Source organism: Pteropus vampyrus, unplaced genomic scaffold (genome assembly GCF_000151845.1).
Source record: "Pteropus vampyrus isolate Shadow unplaced genomic scaffold, Pvam_2.0 Scaffold78, whole genome shotgun sequence".
NCBI lineage: Eukaryota > Metazoa > Chordata > Mammalia > Chiroptera > Pteropodidae > Pteropus > Pteropus vampyrus.
In genome coordinates this window covers 2,265,905-2,272,149 of record NW_011888859.1, presented here as the reverse complement: position 1 = coordinate 2,272,149, position 6,245 = coordinate 2,265,905, and the positions used below count along the sequence as shown (strand labels likewise).

General features: G+C 35.3%; 1 protein-coding gene across 4 annotated transcripts in view; it reads left to right on the top strand.

The window, feature by feature from the left end:
* The window catches only part of RGS17 (regulator of G protein signaling 17), an 83,687-nt gene that overhangs the window by 75,833 nt on the left and 1,609 nt on the right, over positions 1–6,245 (top strand). The window lies entirely within an intron of this gene.

The window sequence follows — 6,245 nt, the reverse complement described above, 5'->3', positions numbered from 1 at the left end:
TTCTAATTTTTGTTTTACTATTACGTTACATGGCAAATATATCAAATGATTGAATGGGCCCAAAGACGTGTTTCACTTGCCCATAATTCTACATAATTAGAGTCCTCGGGAAGCTTATCTAGTCTGTTTCTCTCCCCAAAATGTGTAATATGTATCATCTTAAAATGATCATTGTTCCATTTTAAAATAATGATACTAGAAAAAGGATTCTCCATATTAAATACACATAATTCCTTTGTTTTACAGTTTTCATGTTCTAATTTTTAGTTTTTTATGGGAAGCACTTCTCCATTGTCCTCACAGCCCCTGATTTTCAGATGTCACTGACTGATGGAGCTTTGTAAAATACTTAATTTTTATAAAATTTCTTCTTCTTTGGGCCATAGATTAGAGCTATCATAGTTATCAATTATTGAAATATAAACTATTGGATTTTCATTCTTTTGCAAAAGTAATAGAGTTTTGTTTTCACCTAATTTCTTGACCTTGAAAATGAGTTTCACCCAACAGTCATTAAAATATTATTTCCTGATCCAGAACACAACTTTTGCTAAATTAAATAGACTAATATTTAATGTAATAGCCATATTTATTCTCTCTTTTATTTTCTTAACATCTACAATTAGGCCATTACTCACTCTTTAATATTCTCAAAATACTACAGAGAGAGAGAGAGAGAGACAGAGGTGAAATACAAATTTTTATCATTATGCTACTTTTGTGCTCACTTGACAGAAAATCTAAATTATTGGGCTGTATGAAGTGCCTTTGTTTAGCCAAAAGATTGCTTTCCTATCAACATAGTAATTATATTGAATTACTGTTTAGCAGCAAAAACAAATAAACCAAAAGTAGATATTTGCAATTATAAAAGACAGTTGTTAAAAAGTTATTTTAAGCCAGGGTGTAGATATATGTACTCTTGAACCACATCAAATGACTCACTGATACACTCACAATATGGCATGCACTTCACAGCAATCCCAGAGTCCTTTCCCCGCTCATATCTTACTGACCTTTCTGTGCAAAAACTTGTCAATTTCTAATCATTTACAATACATTACAAACTGTCTCAGAATACTGAGTTCTCACCCTTCCAATTTTGTTTGCCAGCACTGGAGAGAATTCTTGTCACATCACAAGAGCCCTGACTATACAGTGGTAAGAACACTGAACTAATGTTCAGGTACACAGGATTCTAGTCCTGGCTATCTTTCAGCCTAATTGTGTGACCTGGGATAAATTAGTTCACTTGTCCTCAGTATTCAGTTGATTTTACAAAAATCAAAAGGAGCACAGAGAACAGTAAACCAAATGCGGCAGCATTAAGGATCTTGCCCTACTGCTCCGTTCTCCCCATCGGATGACAGGGCTAATCAATCATGGTCCTTATCGCTGGGCCCAGATTCAGCTTCAGAGTCTCTCTCAGCACAGTACGCTGAGCAGTCATTCCAAACTAACTGGAGCTGGGATTGTTTCCCATTTTGGGGCCAGGTAATCTGGCCTTTCTACCTCTGAAATTTTGTTAACTTTTTCCACCTATTCCAAATATTTGTAAAGAACATGAACATTTGAATAACTTAAAAAATGGTAATAACTAAATAGCTAAAAATTATCAGGATTTTATTCTTAACCAGAACCTCGTTTTTCTTCACTGGATTTTCATTTTACCTTAATTAGTTACCATATTTCTCTTCGTTAAATTTAGAGAAAGTCTACATTCTTTACATTACTTAAATGTACATACTTATTTCCTTCCAGAGCCAGTGTGCTGAAAGTTACATTTCATTGTTTAAGAACATGTTTTAAACATTTTTAATAATTTGAGTATTATGTTACAAAATAGATGTTTGCAATCAGGAGGCAATATAACTTCCATTTCTTGGTATAGCATACATTTTAAGAGGGAAAAGGGCCACATTTAAAATTTTTTTTAAATCTAAAATTACAAATAGCATTTCTTTAAGAAGTCAATTTTCTTTTATGTGGTGTCCTCAAAGAGAAAACAAATGGAGGTAACTAAGAGGAATTTAAGACTACTAGTAGCCTTGCTGAACATAGCAGATGCTGGTGGCAGCTTATAATTTATTAAATATCAAAAAGACAAACCCAACAAAATAAAGAACTTTAAAAAAAAAACGTTTAAAAGCTATTACCAACTATAAACAGCACTGAGCTATTGAACAAAGAAATAATTATAAGTCTGCAATAAATATAAGACTTTTAGCTGAACTGCTGAAAATTGTGTGTGTTCAGTCATCTGCAAAGGCCAGTGGCGGCGCTGTGTCTGCTGGGCTGCAGCCCAGTCCTGCCACTTACCGTCCATGTGACGCCAAACAACTCAGTTCAGTGCTCTGCAGCCTCGGCTTCCTTGCTTGGAATCAGCTCTAAAACTCACTAAATCTATGACTTTCAGGCTCTGCCATAGTGCGATTCTAATAGTAGTAGGAATTGTTTGCTTTTTCTGATTTCACCCTAAATTTCCAGTTGCTAGCTGGAAGAAAAAAAGCAATAAACCTATTTAAACACCAAAATTATCTAAGAATAATGCAAATGTGATAGGCACGTAGATTCTCTCTGTGTATATGCCTTTTCAGAAAAACTGTGAATGTAGCACTTTCAGTGATTTAAGTCAGCTTTTTATAAAGAGGACACATTTGATTATATTTTCCTAGATTCATTTATTTGCGCATGCATATTATCATTCGAAATAGGCTTAATGAGTATTTTCTATTAGCCAGATTCTGGGCTAGATGTTGGGGATATGATGGGTACAGCAACAGTGACAAAAAAGACATCGGCTTACTCCTTTTGGAACTTACATTTTAGGAAGACAGACAAATTAGGTCAAAAACGAGTAACTACAAATTGTGAACATTATGAGGTCTAATGATGTCGTTTAGAATAGGGCTAGTCGTGTAAGGTCACTCTGAAAAGGTAAAATTCAAGTTGATACAGTCTAAAGACATTGGGTTTGATCAAAAAGGTATCATCATCATCATGATCAATTATTATTACTATTATTACTTTGCATGGGGCTTAAACTCTGTTGATGAAATGGTCTTACATATATTATTATGTCTCACAATGATCCTTTAGCCACTAAGAAAGTGACACCATTTTACAGCAAAGGAAACTTATTCTCAAAGAGGACATTAGAATTATATCTGGTAGAGAATGAACACAAGCCCAAGATCTTCTGATTCCAAACTCGGTGCTCTTCCAACTACAGTATGTTAATGAGTTATTCCATTGTCTAGCGTTTTCTTCAGCACCACTACAGATTTCTGTGAACCCCACCTTCGAACATGAGGCAAAATGAGAAACAGCCACCTTAACTGCATGCCTGGACTCTCTCTCAGATAAGCAAGATAAATTTTCCCTACCCTACGAAAAATATGGTTACTGCCCTTGATTCTATCAGTGGTCTTTGCTCCAAGAAACAAACTCCAACAATCAGTCTTATTTGCAACTTGTAATTATTTTCAGTAGAAATAATCTACACAAAATAATAGGACAAAAAGTATACATAGTAAACATTTATTAAAACCAATAGGAGAATCAGATATTCTTTAGATCTATAAAATTTAACATAAGAAAACCAAATTTAGTTAAAATTAAAAATGTGGCAGAAACTCTAACTGCTAAAATTCAGTATAAACTCACAAAGAAAAAATATTAATCAGAATTTTACTTAAAAAAAGGATCCTAATTTAAGCAACTTCAGTAAAATTAAAAATAAAATGGAAAAAAATTGGGAAATAATCATGATAACATAAAAAAAATTAGTCTAGGAATTAACTTAATTGACTTAAAGGAGGGTCTCTGAGAGAGGAAAAAAAAAGGCTTTCAATGGAAATTCATCATTTTCAGTTTAATTCTGCCAAAAATGTCCACAGAGTCAAAATTTCCATTACATCTTGATGGCTAGAACAGGAAGCCAGGGTCAAACTTGGTGCACTCTCTTTCAGCGACAATCACCTGTCTTGATGTTCTCCTCCACTGGGTAGGAAATCTGGTAAGATTAAGCATGGCTTATAGCTCAGTTTGACCCGGGCTCTCCCAAATTCTGCCTTCATTCTATCTTTACCTCTGCACCCTTGAAACTTTAGCTCTCATTACATTTTCCTCCCAATGAGTTCGTGGAGTTGCCAGTGGATATTTTTATGTTTACAAACCACTTGCTTTTCTTCCCCGTCTCCTACCTTCTGTGGGAATGAAAGCTTCCACAGTCACTTATGCTTTTTTAAAGCTTCAGTTGCCACCTCTCAACACTGCCAATGTTCCGAGCACTGCTCAAACTGCCAGTTAAATGCCACCAAATCTATCAGTGCTGTCTTGTGCCCTGTCCCACAGTAATTTTTTTTAAAACTCTTATGGCTGTGCTGCACCCTCCCTCCCCCCACCTAAATGTGAGACTGAGGACTAAGAAAGGACAGTTCTTGTCTGTGCTGCTCAACTTTCTCGTCCCTTAGGATGAGTTCTTTTCAAGAACCTCCTCAGTCCCTCCTGCATTGGACCCAGATAAGATGGCATTATAAGCCACCTAGTTGTGCCTGAATCCTAGGGTGACGTGGGCTCAGGCCCATGCTGGGATCCACCCCCACTAACTTGTATTATAGATGTTCCACAATCTGAAGCACAAAGATGCCACAAGATGAAACTATAGATTGTTAGCTCCATGGGGTTTGTCCTTGTTATTTGATCTCCCTACACTTCTTTTGACTGACCGACAACCTTTTCAAACAAACAACCAGATATGAAGGTAAATATTTTCTTTTTTAAATGGAAATAGCAAATGCCTTTTTGTTATAGATTACTAAATGTTGAATGGTACTATTTTCTCCATGCTATTTCACTACTGTTTTTAATTTGAAAACAAAGAAAATTTTACAATGAGGACTCAAGATATTTAATAATTCAAGTTTTTTTTTAATTTCTGTCTTAGATAACTAATATGATTTCAGCTACTGATAAAGTGTTATACTATATTTAATTATGCTATTATTTAAGAAATAAGTGACCTTTCTTTACCACTAATTTAACGTTTCATTCTCCACTGGAACAAAAAGTTCTCAAGTTTGAAAGTAAAGTGCCATTTATAAAAACAGTGGAGTGTGTTCGGTAAGCTTTCTCATGACACAGTAAGATCAATCAGTTTAAACTCCAATGTCAACATTTTCCTGATGAGCAGAAACACAAGTTATATTTTTAAATAAAAAGCTTAGGAAAAAATTCCATACTTTTTATTTTATACTTGATTATGATTTCATATGGCAATAACACAGAATAAAACTTAAATGATCTAATTCTAGAACATCTTTTTTTCCCCATTTCCTGACAAAGAACATATAGTTCTGCCAAGAGATGCTTAATTTTTTTTTTTTTTTTCTGTATTAAGTTGGTCTAGCCAAACCACAGAAAATTAATCTGGACCACTGTTTCCTGACAAATCCAGCCTTCCCTTGGGTGTATCAACCTAATTCCACATGGACCACAAAACTCAGGAACGTGGGGACACCAGATGGAATATGAGTGGCCTCCATCACTGGGACTGTTTCAGATCCCAGGCTTAATTTAAACGGTGGATGGGAAAAGAAGCCAGAACCCAAAAGCCTTTTGCAAAATGCTTATGATGAAACGTTTAGATATAAATATAAAAGGTTCGTATAAACTTGAGTACATAATGGAACAGATAACTATGGATCAGGATGCCCGAGTCCTTGTTCAACAGTTAGAACTGAGGAAGCCAATCAGGACTCAGTGATAATTTGCCCCTTGGAGGGTTTTGCTAAAATGTCATTTCAGGGCAGAGCTTAGTTCTGTACACCAAGCATATCCTTATTGCTATTTATTTTCCTCCACTTCCCTTACCGACATACTCCACCAAGTCCAACAGGATTAGCATTTAGTGAGGACAAAAAATAACTGAATCACTTACCGAATTTAACTTCTGTACACTTTTCAAATAACATTGTATTGATTAATGGGTATTGTGAATCCCTATTTATATTTCTCCTTTGAAAGGTTCCACTCTAAGCAATTGTTCCGCTTAATCTTTAGTACAGAGATCTTTAAATGTATTCCTACAGAAGGACCATGCAGTTTCCTTTGCCTCGTCAGGCAGACGTAAGACATGAAAAATGCCTGTTGTGGTTCTGCTCACAAAGCCCTCCCCATTCCAGGTTTCCTTCTTTTGACATAGTGAGATTTGAAACTATCCGGAATCAGCATTTGATAAGCAT